Source organism: Phyllobates terribilis, unplaced genomic scaffold, assembly GCF_046119375.1.
Source record: "Phyllobates terribilis strain yellow unplaced genomic scaffold, ASM4611937v1 Scaffold_8__6_contigs__length_399053987, whole genome shotgun sequence".
Lineage (NCBI taxonomy): Eukaryota > Metazoa > Chordata > Amphibia > Anura > Dendrobatidae > Phyllobates > Phyllobates terribilis.
In genome coordinates, this window is record NW_027362768.1 from 97,861,034 (window position 1) to 97,875,713 (window position 14,680).

Consider the following 14,680-nt stretch of genomic DNA (forward strand, 5'->3'; position numbering starts at 1 on the left):
GAGTGTGAGGTCATGTGACCGCAAGTATGTGATTTGCATCTCTCCAGCCACATTCCGACTAGACTGTGTCTAGCCTCGCTTAATAAACTTATATTTAGTGAGGCGATGACCATCTAGTTGGCAAGTGACCGTATGTATGCAAATCACATACTTGCGGTCACATTCCTGCTGCTCCTGGTGCCGTCACCAGAGAATCCTGACAGCGAGCAGTGAGCGTGAAGTGAGAATTCACAAGTCTGCAGTCACAGAGTAACTGCAGACTTGTAGCTTAAGGCTGGAGAACCCCTTTAAAGCTATTTCCGAAGACTACACCTGAGGGTTTCCACCTTAAAAGGATTGTGAATGGTGCATAATAGAGAAAATCATTATATAATAGACATCGAGTGCTGTATGATGGCTTGGTACAACACGGAGCTTGTATGGAAACTGTGATACTGCTGTGTGCATGATGCTCAATGGTGGCCATGTCTACCGGGGTGTTATTACGTCTGCTAATGGCTTATATTCCAAAGTGTTGCAATTTTACACAAAGATTAAATAGTGTAAATATTGTTTATAAAACATTAATGCAAAAGTGCCTATATCTGTATAGAAATAGCATATCACGTGAATGTAATTACAATAATACACGAGTGCAGGGTCCCTCGGATTAGCACATATTTGTACTGTTCCCTTGATATATTTTCTCGTCTGCCTGTACTGTAGCATATGGAGGGTAAATACATGTTTGTATACTAAAAACACCAAATAGCAATCTACAGGACTTCAAAACACAATCACATTGCATTTCAGCATAGACAAATGGATATTGTGCTAACTCCCACTCAAAACGTACATGGCGAGCACAAACCCATTAGCGACGGTAGATTTGAATGTGGTCCAGTTTACTGCTTAACATGAAATTGAGGTAAATCCAATGATTTCATTTTTAATAATGTAAATGTAATTTGTTCAGTCTATATTGACACAAAAGGAAATATTTGGATGGTGAGCAGTTTTGGGGATTTCTACATATAATTATTTTAAGCTACTCAGCCTAGTGTGTGTGTCCTATTAATATGAAGCCAAACTGCCAGCAGGGGAGAGCTGCATCCAGTCCAGAAGCTAAATGACTCACTGAAAATCAATCTGTTTTCCCCTCTGCCTCTGGGTTTTCTTTGGGTTCTGTCCTGACTTTCCTCCAGTCATAGCGAGAGCTTAAGGCTTAGTGCGTCTTTTGGTATGGCTGCCGTCTGTCTTTCCGACTCGGTTCTGTTCACCACAGGCATAGATGAATTGTGAGCAACTGGACTCTGGTGTCTGACCCTTACACGTTCCTCCACAGATCTTGGCTTGATGGAATAAGAGGAGATCCTGGCTTTGCTGTATTGGTTGCAACAGTACCAAAGCAAACTCCTGTAGAAAAGTAATAAATAGAAAGAAGTAGGATTAAATTCATTTAAGTGCTTATTAAAATACTGTTAATGAGACTGAATAATGAAAAATTAATAACCATTCACGGATCAGAATAAAGTTAGACAATTAGTGTCTTGCAATTCAAAAGTATAAAGAAAACCCCATATAGAATCAAAAACTGCCTTTTACAATAAAACGTTGCCTGATAAGTGTAAGCTGATCTTCAGATAGAGGAATTGTAGCCAGATTTCAGAATCCATATTCCAGTTCTAAAAGACAAATGCCTGACAATTCTACGACACTTACCAACTCTACTGAACCTTCCAGAAGGCTCCTAGAAAATGGGGAGACCTATCAGAATCCCAGAACTGTTGGGAAATATTCAGGGTTCCATGAAACCTCCCAAAAAGCAGAGCTTCCGCAATGTTTATTATGGGAAAGGGATATGGCTACAAAAATCGGAGTCGAAATCAGGTGCCTCCTTAATAGCCATCACGGAGTAAGACTTCATACAGATGTCCAATTTTTGCGAATGAGTGCTATTCATGTTTTTCATGGATAGCGCTCATACTCATCATATTCTATAGGACCATTCACATGCCTGATTTTTTCCTTTCACTGAGTGGTCTGCTGCAAATATCGGAGACATATCCAATTTTGATGCGCGGTTCGGATAAAAATCGGCAATACAAGTCAATGGGGCTGTGAAAAAAAAAATGGACATCACTTGGATGAAACTCATAATGGAGAAGGCGGAGAGATTAAAAAAAAAACAAAAAACATTCCCATGTATGAGAAAATTGGATCACAATCATACCACACTCTGATCAGAGTCTGTTCAGAATAATTGCTCCAATTTTCTTGTATGCAAAAAAAATCGGACATGTGAATGAGACCTTAACAGGCATGATTCTACTGACTCAAATCCTCAGAATCTAAGGTGCTATAAGTTTTATCTGTAAAATCATGGTGCTTTTGTTAACAGGTACGCAGATGCAACAGCGCAGAGAATGAGGAGACAGTGGTACTTAACCAATAACTATTTATTTGATTAATACAAATTAATATATACTGAGTGTCTGTGGCACAATATCAAAGGCAAAAGTGAAGAGTGGAATAGTGAATTATTGCACAATAGGAACACTGTAATACAGTTAAAACAAGGTACTTACACAAGGTTATTTACATGCTGTCGTTCTAAAATCACCGGTCACTATGTGACAGTCTGAAGTAAGGAAGAGGGGCCTACAATTGTCCCTGGAACTGGGACCTTAACTATCCCTGTCCCAGGGGTACTCTTGATGGTAGAGAGGCCTGGGTACCCCAATCTGACACCACAATGGAGTGAACCCTGTGAAGCTTCATGATCTCAGCGACAAACACCTGAGCCAGTGTCTTAGCGTTAGGGAGAGCAGGCAAAGCAATGAAGTGCGACATTTTACTAAACCTATCCACCACAACTAAGATAACAGTCTTACCAGAGGAGGAAGGAAGAGCCGTAATAAAATCCATGGATATATGTGTCCATGGCCGGTCAGGTATGGTTAATGGTAGACTAGCCCCATACGGACGGGCATGGGGGGGGGGGGGTCTTTGAGCGCTCACAGACATTACAGGAAGACACAAATGAGACAACATCCCGATGTAACCTTGGCCACCAAAATCAACGAGAAAGGAGGTCCAAGGTTGCTTTACTACCTGAATGACCAGCCAGAGCCGAGCTATGATGTGCCCCTAAAACTTTGAGGCGCAGATGCAATGGTACAAATAATTTCACTGAAGGACAAGCAGTAGCGTCCCCTTGAGCCTTCAATACCTCTCCCTCTCCAGCTCAGAACACATGGTGGAAATGACCACCCCTTCTTGTAAAATTGGGACAGAGTCATCCGAAGTTCCACCCCCAGGGAAGCTCTGAAATAAAGCATCAGATTTGACGTTCTTAATTCCAGGATGGTAAGTGACAATAAAATTAAACCTGGTAAAAAAACAGAGACCATCTAGCTTGTCTAGGATCATTTAGCGGATTCGAGGTATAACAGATTTTTATGATCGGTAATTACAGTGACAGGGTGGACTGTCCCCTCCAAAAAAATGACGCCACTCCTCAAAAGCCAACTTGTTGGCAAAAAGTTCGCTATTGCGCACATCATTGTTGCTTGCGGCCAACAACAATTTTTTAGAGAAAAGGACACAAGGATGCCACTTACCAGGGGACGACCCTTGAGACAACACAGCCCCGACCCCTATCTCAGATGCATCAACCTTAAGAATGAATGGTTGGGAAACATTGAGTTGAATTGAGTGGAAAAGCATTCCTTCAAAGAAGAGAACGCCTGACAGGCACAGTCGGACCACCTTGAGAAATCTGTACCTTTCTTTGTCATGTCAGTGAGTAGTTTGACAATCGATGAGAAGCTTTTAATAAACTTCCGATAATAGTTAGCAAACCCCAAAAAGTGTTGTAACGCTTTCAGATTTTCTGCAGATTCCATTCCAGATCTGCTCGGACCATCCGGAAACCTGCAGCAGACACTAGGAAACCCAGGAACTGAACCTCTTGTACGGCAAATACACATTTTTCTAGTTTGGAGTAGAGTTTATTATTCTGCAAAACCTATAAGATCTGCCTGATGTGTACCTGGTGTGACTTGAGATCAGGTGAGTATTTCCAAATATTGCAAGATACACTACTACAAATCTACTCACAAGGAGATGAAAAATGTCGTTAACAAAATGTTGGAAAAGGCAGGGGCATTAGTAAAACCAAAAGGCATGACATTTCATAATGCCCTTCTGGAGTGTTATTTCATCAGGCCCTTCAGGCAGTTTTCCACTCCCCATACGGAGGGGAGTCACCCCTTAACTGCATCGGTTCTTCAGAGTACACAGGGAGAACTTTGGTTTTAGGCAGTATCATAGAGAGCGGAGTCACAACAGGTCTATCCCTGAGGAGTATATATCTATACATATGGCCAGAGCCATGGTGGCCTCCAATGACTCAGGAGTTTCATAAAGCTCTAGTCTGTCTTTCAATCTTTCAGACAGGCCCTGATAAAACTGACTCATGAGAGCAGGATCATTCACTGGGTGTCAGTAGCCCATCTACGGAATTCAGAGCAGAATTCCTCCACCTGCTGGTCTCTCTGCTCGACCTTGCATAGCTTAGACTCAGCAAGGGAGAAACCGTCCGGATCGTCGTACATGAGGAATAGAGACTCAAAAACCCGTCAACTGACCGGAGAGACAGTGAGTCTGATGGAAGTGAAAAGGCCCAGGATTGCGGATCTCCTAGAAGGAGGGAAATAACAATCCAAACCCGTTGCTCCTCACACCCTGATGAATGCAGACAAAGCCTAAAATAAAGCTTGCAGGCTTTACGAAAAGCAACAAATTTATCCTGTCCCCCAGAAAACTTTTCCGGTAGAGCCACCTTTGGTTTAGGTTTAGCCTGACTGCCCGCCAGACCAAAAGTCTGCTTCTGCTGCTGCGAGACCCTAGATTGCAGGTCTGACAGTTCGAGAGACAGACCCTACAATTGTTTGGCAAGGACTGCAACGGGATCCATACCAGGATACAAAATATGTGGCCATTGAAAATGTCATAATGTGACTGTCTGAAATAAGGGAGAGGGGCCTGAAATCGTCCCTGGAACTAGGACCCTAACTATCACTGTCCCAGAGATACTCTTGATGGTAGAGAGGCCTGGGTCACCGACCTTACTATTCTGATGTTAAACCCTAATCTGTCACCTCCCCCACCCCATGAAGCATGGAACAGAAATGTAAGGGAAACAAGATACTAAAGACAAACAGGGATAACTGAATACCACTGTCATACAAAGACACTCACCAAAAATAGGAAGTAGGTTAGGGAAAGGGAGGAACAGCAAACTTAATAGGAATAAGAACAAGGAGATAAACACTCACGCTGCTACTGAACACAGATCACTACAACTACTACCCCAAACTACACAGCTCAACTTTTTCCAGGAAGATGATTCTTTCACTGGCAAGGAAGAAATGACCAGAGCCAGTATATATAGGGAGAGAAAATGATAAAGCAGTTGCAGCTGAGAATAACCATGCTGTATGGTCTCAGCCAGCATGGAAAGAGTCCTTAACCCTTTCAGCACTGAAGGAAAGGAAATCCATTTAAAATAGGACATGAATTACACCATGTCTAAAGAGGACCTGTGATTCATTACCCAACGTGACCTTCTAACTCCAGGTTTCCTAGGGGACGGGACACCACCATTAAGCAATTGTTGCCATCAACAAAGTCTCAATCCTAGTACCTTGACGTTGGTTGTATCATCATCACTAATGGGCCCGTCATAGTCATCACTCCCTAAGCAATATAAGGCACCTTACAGGTCCCAACAGGAGTCTTGCTTACTCTCTGTTAGGCCGCAAGTCCCGCATTGATGAGCTCCTTGACACACCCAACAAGCTGGCTGCCTCAGTTTCCTGAAGCACGGCCCTGATTTCCCCCTGTACTGTATGTTTCCACTGGGGATTGCAGCTCACACGAATGTCTCTCTGCTGCAGCCCAGTCACCTCTCCTGATTATGGTCCTGCTCACACAACTCATATCTCCCAACTCAGGTCTCCTATCTCCAGGTCTGGTCTTTCGGATCTTCACTCGTGTTTGGTCTCTCATTAAAGCAACTATAAGCAAACTACTTTGCTCACATGTCAATCCTGCTACAGGTCCAGGCACCAACTCCTCCCCTTTCCTGGCTTCTAGGCCTTTTTATAATGATTAATTGTACCACAGCTTTCACCTGACCTGGTGTCTCCTCTAATCTTTTTCTTCAAGGGACGTGCACTTCGCGCTTCAGTTCCTACTAGTGTAATTCTCTCCTCTTTCTCTTTCCTTATCTTCAGACAGCAGATGGCAATGTTCACTTGTAAACACTCGGTTTAGGCATCACTATGTGTGTCTCCTCACTCATTCATCCCCTTACACTTTAGTGTCATCTAGAATATAAGCTCTTAAAAAGAAATGATAAATAAAGGGGACTATTGAAATTCAATTTTTTTTTACTGATCATAAACATTAAAATATAATTTAGAAAGATCAGTATTATTTAAATAAAACATTTACAACAAATAGAATTTTAAAAATCAAAAACCAGAGAGTGGATCGAACCATGTTTACCAGTTTATCAGATTGTCATTGTATAATCTATGCTATAAATTGTCAACAACAGAACATGCAAAACCATAATCATTTGTGTTCGGGATTTCAATTTTCTAAATGCATCAAAATATTTCAGCTCAGATTGCAGTGATTAGTTTCATTGTATGAATAGTTATTTTTAGGATTCTTTTCTCTAATTGGTTATTATAACCTATGTAAAGGCTGTTTATGTAAATGTATGTGCAATAAGGCTAGACCTAGACTGTTTTCATATTACATTTGCAGTGTCCGTATGCACCAACATACATTAAAGATTGTTTTTTCTTGGTGTAAAGGAAAGCAGGTTGCACAACCAGTAGTAAAAGAAAAAAATACATGTCTTCAGATTTTACCCAATAGGCCAGTGTTTATCAAGCCTATTCTTCAGGGACTGCAATTTTTCATAAATAAGGGCCGGGTTCACAAGGCTGTCAAATCTCTAATGCGAGTTAATCAGGCCGATTATGCTAATGACACTCAGTTCAAACTCTGCCAATTAAATTAATTTCTCCCCCTTCTCCATTGTCTCTGTCCACAGATGTTGGACCGCACTCGGATGACATCAGAGTGCAGCCCGATGTTTCACACAAACCCATAGACTTGTATGGGTGAGTGCTATCTGATTATCAGATTCACCCATAGCATTCGTTCGATTGTTTTCTCCTGCTGAATCGACATAAAAAATAATAGCAGATCTAAGCTGCCGCATAGTATAACATTGAGCCCAGTGCTATCCAATAAAACATAGCTCTTGGCCATGTTGTATGCTGGTGTGAATGAACCCTAAAAGGGAGAGTAATGAAGAAGTAAAATTTGTCAAAATTCTAATTGTCGTGATCATGATCATAAAGAGCCCTGTGATTATATCTTTGACCGTGCCGTCATTTGCAAGAGATTTTAACTGATTTAGTGAGATTAATTAAATCACCTACAGTGGGAAAAACATGTATTTGATACACTGACGATTTTGAAAGTTTTCTCACCTGCAAAGAATGGAGAGGTCTGTAATTTTTATCATAGGTACACTTCAACTGTGAGTGACAGAATCTTAAAAAACATCTAGAAAATCACATTGTATGATTTTTACATAATTAATCATTTTATTGCATGAAATAAGTATTTGATACAACAGAAAAACAGCTCTTACAAAGGTCAGACGTTTCCTGCAATTCTTGACCAAGTTTTCACACACTGCAGGAGGGAATTTGGACTACTCCTCCATACAGATCTTCTCAAGATCTTTCAGGTTTCGGGGATGTCACTGGGCAACATTGGGTTTCAGCTCCCTCCAAGGATTTTCTATTGGGTCAGGTCTGGAGACTGGCAAGGCCACTCCAGGATCATGAAATGCTTCCTATGGAGCCACTCCTTAGTTGCCCTGGCTGTCTGTTTTGGGTCATTGTCATGCTGGAAGACTAAGCCATGACTCCTCTTCAATGCTCTTACTGAGGGAAGGAGGTTGTTGGCCAAAATCTTGTCATGCATTACCCCATCCATCCTCCCTTCAATACCTTGCAGTCATCCTGTCCCCTTTGCAGAAAAGCATCCCCAATGTACAGTGGTGGCCAAAAGTATTGGCACCCCTACAATTCTGTCAGATAATACTCAGTTTCTTCCTGAAAATGATTGCAATCACAAATTCTTTGGTATTATTATCTTCATTTAATTTGCTTGCAAGGAAAAAACACAGAAGAGAATGAAGCAAAAATCAAATCATTGATCATTTCACACAAAACTCCAAAAATGGGCCAGACAAAAGTATTGGCACCCTCAGCCTAATACTTGGTTGCATAACCTTTAGCCAAAATAACTGCGAACAACAGCTTCCGGTAACCATCAATGAGTTTCTTACAATGCTCTGCTGAAATTGTAGACCATTCTTCTTTGGCAAACTGCTCCAGGTCCCTGATATTTGAAGGGTGCCTTCTCCAAACTGCCATTTTGAGATCTCTCCACAGTTGTTCTATGGGATTCATGTCTGGACTCATTGCTGGCCACCTTAGAAGTCTCCAGTGCTTTCTCTCAAACCATTTTATAGTGCTTTTGGAAGTGTGTTTTGGGTCATTGTCCTGCTGGAAGACCCATGACCTCTGAGGGAGACCCAGCTTTCTCACACTGGGCCCTACATTATGCTGCAAAATTTGTTGGTAGTCTTCATGCCATGCACACGGTCAAGCAGTCCAGTGCCAGAGGCAGCAAAGCAACCCCAAAACATCAGGGAACCTCCGCCATGTTTGACTGTAGGGACCGTGTTCTTTTCTTTGAATGCCTCTTTTTTTTTCCTGTACACTCTATGTTGATGCTTTTTCCCAAAAAGCTCTACTTTTGTCTCATCTGACCAGAGAACATTCTTCCAAAACGTTTTAGGCTTTCTCAGGTAAGTTTCGGCAAACTCCAGCCTGGCTTTTTTATGTTTCGGGGTAAGAAGTGGGGTCTTCCTGGATATCCTACCATACAGTCCCTTTTCGTTCAGACGCCGACGGATAGTACGGGTTGACACTGTTGCACCCTCGGACTGCAGGGCAGCTTGAACTTGTTTGGATGTTAGTCGAGGTTCTTTATCCACTATCGGCACAATCTTACCTTGAAATCTCTCGTCAATTTTTCTTTTCCGTCCACATCTAGGGAGGTTAGCCACAGTGCCATGGGCTTTAAACTTCTTGATGACACTGCGCACGGAAGACACAGGAACATTCAGGTCTTTGGAGATGGATTTGTAGCCTTGAGATTGCTCATGCTTCCTCACAATTTGGTTTCTCAAGTCCTCAGACAGTTCTTTGGTCTTCTTTCTTTTCTCCATGCTCAATGTGGTACACACAAGGACACAGGACAGAGGTTGAGTCAACTTTAATCCATGTTAACTGGCTGCAAGTGTGATTTAGTTATTGCCAACACCTGTTAGGTGCCACAGGTAAGTTACAGGTGCTGTTAATTACACGAATTAGAGAAGCATCACATGATTTTTCAAACAGTGCCAATACTTTTGTCCACCCCCTTTTTTAGGTTTGGTGTGGAATTGTATCCAATTTGGCTTTAGGACAATTCTTTTTGTGTTTTTTCATTGAAGACAAATTAAATGAAGATAATAATACCAAAGAATTTGTAATTGCAATCATTTTCAGGAAGAAAGTGAGTATTATCTGACAGAATTGCAGGGGTGCCAATACTTTTGGCCACCACTGTATGATGTTTCCCCCACCATGCTTCACGGTTGGGATTGTGTTCTTCCTCCAAACACGGCAAGTAGAGTTGATACCAGAAAGTTTTATTTTAGTCTTGTGTCGCCCATGCGGGTTCAGTCGCCACAGAGGTACTGCATCTCACCCAAAGGTGTGGTGCCCCACTCTCAGGTAAGGATGGGGTACTGCCTGGGACCCAACCACCTGCATCCAATACTACTCTATTCCAGACCAGCAGGCAGGGCAAGATGCATGCATACAGTGCTAAGCCCTGTCCCTGGTTGGAAGGGGGGGAACAGAGAGAGGGGGAACCATGTAGTGGGTGTGGGTGGAGGAAGTAGATCAGGGGAGCATCTTCTGTAGGAGTATAGGAAGGGAACCATCTTGAAGGAGTCAGACAGTCTGAGGAGAGAGTACAGAGGAGAGAGAGTTGGGAGCAGGAGCTCTGGAGGAGCTCTGCTCAGGGGGAGAGGAGAAAGGAGCAGGGCCCAGTCTGAGAGGCCCAGGAGGAAAGACTGAGAGAAGAGGATGGGAGCAGAGGGAAGGCTCCAGAGACAGAGGGGATCCCAGGGGCAAGGCGAGTGCGGATGCCACCCTTGTGTCCGAATCTACACGGACGTGGAGGGATCAGGCCGCAGAGGGGACCGGCCCCTAAACTAGTGGAGAAGAATCAGGCTCAGCCACAATCACATTGCCGAAAAGGCAGCCGCATAGGGTCCAGTGGACTGCATGTCGCCCGACAAGACCCACTGGTTGTGAGGCGCAGGGCAGGGGAGTGAGAGCCAGCGCAGGAAGACGACCGAGGAAGGAACATAGAACAGGGTCCCATTTAAGTACTCCTGAGGTACCTGAGAGATTGCTGAACCCCTCTCTTGGTGAACACAGGACGACATGGGAGGTTATGAGCTGGCAGTTGTAACCAGGAGAAGTGTGATAACTGTGAGTAAAACCTTGAAGACTGCACCCCACTGTGTCCTTGAATAATTGCTGCCCCATCACCAGCCCTGCACTACACCGCACCAGCAACATCTACCTCATAGCATCACTATATCCTGCCCTGGGGCTAAGCTCTGCCTGTGGAGAGCTGAACCAACTCTGCTGCGTTATCACCAGCTCCAGAGGATCTGCACTGCAGCGGCGGCCCCATAAAGCCGCATACCACAGGTGGCGTCACGAACATTATCTCTAAAAACTTTATTCCCCTTTTACTTTCCCCTTTAATTGAATGCCCTGGGTCACAGACCAGGTCACTGACACTGTGATCATCCCCAGCACCGACTGGCCCAGCTACTGAATACCCAACGGCCCAGGGGGTGCATCAGTCTCATCTGACCACATGACCTTCTCCCATGTCTCCTCTGGATCATCCAGATGGTCATTGGCAAAGTTCAAATGGGCCTGGACATGTACAGGCGTGAGCAAGGGGGCCTTGTGTGCCCTGCAGGATTTTAATCCATGACGGCTTAGTGTGTTACTAATGGTAATGTTTGAGACTGTGGTCCCAGCTCTCTTCAGGCCAATGACCAGGTCCTCTGTTTTGGTTCTGGGCTGATTCCTGACCTTTCTCAGAATCATCCTTAACCTACGAGGCGAGATCTTGCATTGAGCCCCAGACCAATGAAGATTGATAGTCATCTTGTGTTTCTCCCATTTTATAATAATTGTGGCAACAGTTGTTGCCTTCTCACCAAGCTGCTTGCCTATTGTCCTGTAGCCCATCTCAGCCTTGTGCAGGTCTACAATTTTGTCCCTGGTGTCCTGAGACAGATCTTTGGTCTTGGTCATGGTGGAGAGGTTGAAGTGCGACTGACTGAATGTCTGGACAGGTGTCATTTATACTGGTAAGAGTTCATATTGGTGCAATTAGTACAGGTAATGAGTGCAGAGTAGTGCTTCTGTGACACCCCAGGGGTCTGGTTGCCACAGTGATAGAGATATTATGTCTGAGAGCAGGTGGGAGGTCCTTTGGTCAGGGATCCTGTGCATGCCACACCTCCTGCCCAGTCTTGGGAGGGGAAGAACTTCCCCTATATAAACCCGGGGCTGAAGCAGGGTGAGCAGTCAAGGAGAGTAGAGACAAGAAGCAGCATAGGAAGAAACAGCAGAAGCTCAGTGGGAGCAATACTACTACGAGTCAGGGGCTGGCAGCTGCAGAGCTCGCCCTGACTGAGAAGATTTCTTACCGGACCCGGAGTCCGAGGCTGTGGGGACTAATTCCTACCCAGCAGCAGAATCCGTCAGGCAGGGGATTTCAGGTCCTCTGGCCAAGAAGCCCGAAGGCACGGTCACACGCGTGGGACCAGCACCGCCATCGTGGAGCGGAAGCCATTAGAAGGCCCCGAGTCACCGGCCATACGGGTGAGCACCACACGGTACACTCAGGGACGTGGGCTACTTATATCCGCTTCTAGCAAGGTAGCCAGAAGAGTACAGTCAGTTTGGGAGGCCTACAACTCCGCCTGGCCAGGGGAGATCCCATCTGCTCAAGGACTGACCAGGCACCGTTCGCTAGCAAGTACTCCGGGAGGGTCTATCGTTGTTACCAGTAAAGACCCTGAATTACACCGCACCGTCTCTGAGTGGTTCCTGCTACCCCCATCATCCACGTCGGCTGCCCTGAGGCCATACCCCTCCCGTTGGGGGTTATACCATCCCCGCTGCACCATCCATCCACCGGCCTCAGCGGACTAAGCTGCATTCAACGGGTGGCGTAGTCGTACTACATCTACTGCCGTCCAGTTTGACTCCCTGGGCACGGACCGGGTCACCGCCACGAGACTACAACCCTCAAGAGATCCGGCTCCGGTTAAGCTCCCGCGTGCGCAACGCAGCGCGACACAGGCCCAGGGGCGCGTTAACTTTGGCGTAGTCGGCAGGATTTCGTGCCCGCAACCACCGGGTACTGCGTGCCTGAAAAAGAGACTTTTAAAACTTACCATCCGTGAAGTTTTCCCGCCATCGGTGAAGATTCCCGCCATCCGGCGCCATTTTCAGCCTTCTTCCCGCCATCTGTGAAGATTCCCGCCATCCGGCGCCATCTTCAGCCTTCTTCCCGCCATCCGTGGAGTTTTCCCGCCGTTGGACGCCATCTTGAGGACGCCGCGTGGGAAGAAGAGGGGCGTGGACTCTGAAAGCGCGCGAGAACTGAAGCCCCGCCTCACGTTGCGTAAGGTCCTGGAAGGAGCCCAGCAGACGCCGACGTCACCGGAGCGCGACGGAAGGTCCTCAACCCTGACGATCTACTGCGGAGCCGCGGCCTACGGAACAGGATCATCGCAAGGTAGGCCACGGTCCACTAGGGGGGAGGAAGATGTCGGATGCGGAGGAGAGCTTCATTGCCTCAACCCCCGCCAGCGCCACCGCTGCTGCAGTTATGCCCTTCACCATGCCCTATATCCCGGGAGCAGCTTGGCTACCCCAGTACTCAGGGGAGTCACATACCCTGCATGACTTTAGAGAAAAGCTGGATAGCCTCTTCCAGGTGTACCCCCTCACAGAAGAGCAAAAAGTGAGCATCCTGGTGGCTCAACTAACCGGGGCAGCCAAAAGGGAAGTAAAATCCTGGCCACCTGGGAGGAAGACTGTCGCAGGGATACTAACCCGGCTGAAGGACACCTTTGATACCCGCACCTCAGCCGAGATTAAGCTTAGATTCTACGGGTGCAAGCAGCGAGCGCATGAGAGTATAAGGGACTATGCACTAAACCTACGAGAGGCCCTGAGGGCCATTAAGCAGACCGACCCTGATGGAGTGGGAAACGAGGACAGGCTCTTGACCGAACAATTTATAGAGGGACTATATTGTAATGCCCACCGAACCCAGTTGCGGGCGATGGCCTTACAGGATCCCCATCTGGGCTTTGCACAGTTCAAGGACAGAGCCATCCGGGTGCTCCGAGAACCGGCACCGGGTGGCGTTGTGACCCACAGGCGCCCAGCTATCACTTACCACCAGGAGGCGGCGCCCTTGTCGGCAGGGCCTGTGGGAGCTGATGCGCAGGCTTTGGACAATGACCCAGCTCCAGACCTACACCATCAGGTCCAAGAGCTAGCTAAGAGCGTTGCTGCGCTAACCCGAACTGTGCAGTCTTTACAGGTTTCCACCCCAGGGAAGATCCAGCTGGCATCCGGACCGGAGGACATCCCGTGGCGTCGACCAAGGAGGACCCCACCGGCCAGAGGAAGACCCAGTGACCGATACAGCGAAGACGGACGACCCATCTGCCGCCGCTGCAATCAACCCGGACATATGGCAAGGTACTGTTCTTTAAACGGGCACAACCTGGGGTAGAGGGCCAACCCCCAGGAAAAAGATCACCAGGCCCATCGAACTGGCGCGACAGATATGTGGGAGGACGTCCAGTCTTGCCTGTGGTACTGGATGGCATTCCCATGAGTGCCCTACTGGACACCGGGTCACAGGTCACCACCATCCCGTACGTGCTCTTTAAGCAGTACTGGAATGACTCGGATATTACCCGCTACCCTGACGACGACTTGAGTATCATCGCCAGCAATGGCCAGCCCGTGCCACAGATCGGATTTAAAGAGGTGACCATCAAAATCGGTAGAGTCGAACTGGCAGCACAGGGACTGATCATTGTAGATATTGACAAACATGAGAGTCACCCAAAAATAACTCTAGGAACTAATGTAATTGAAAATTGTCTTGCAGAGGTGATTTTCCTTTTACAGCAGGTTGCCAAGAACGCCAGCTCCGGCGAGCAGCGGGTGCTCCAGAAAGAGATCCGGGCACTGATGCGACGGCAACAGGTGGAACTCTCCGGCGGTGAGATTGGTAGCGTAAGAATGTGTGACCCTTTTCCTATTGCCATGCCCCCAAAAAGTGAAATGATGATTTGGTGCCGGGCAGCTATTGGTCTGAGAGGTAGAGATTACCAGGCAATGGTAGAACCAGTTTACTC

General features: G+C 46.3%; 1 long non-coding RNA gene across 1 annotated transcript in view; it reads right to left on the reverse strand.

Moving 5' to 3' along the window:
* Positions 1-987: 987 nt before the first annotated feature.
* The window catches only part of LOC141156389 (uncharacterized), a 541,415-nt gene continuing 527,722 nt past the window's right edge, over positions 988-14,680 (reverse strand). Inside the window, exon 3 of the long non-coding RNA XR_012247601.1 lies at positions 988-1,395. This is a non-coding gene — a long non-coding RNA (uncharacterized lncRNA). The remainder of the gene's footprint in view (positions 1,396-14,680) is intronic.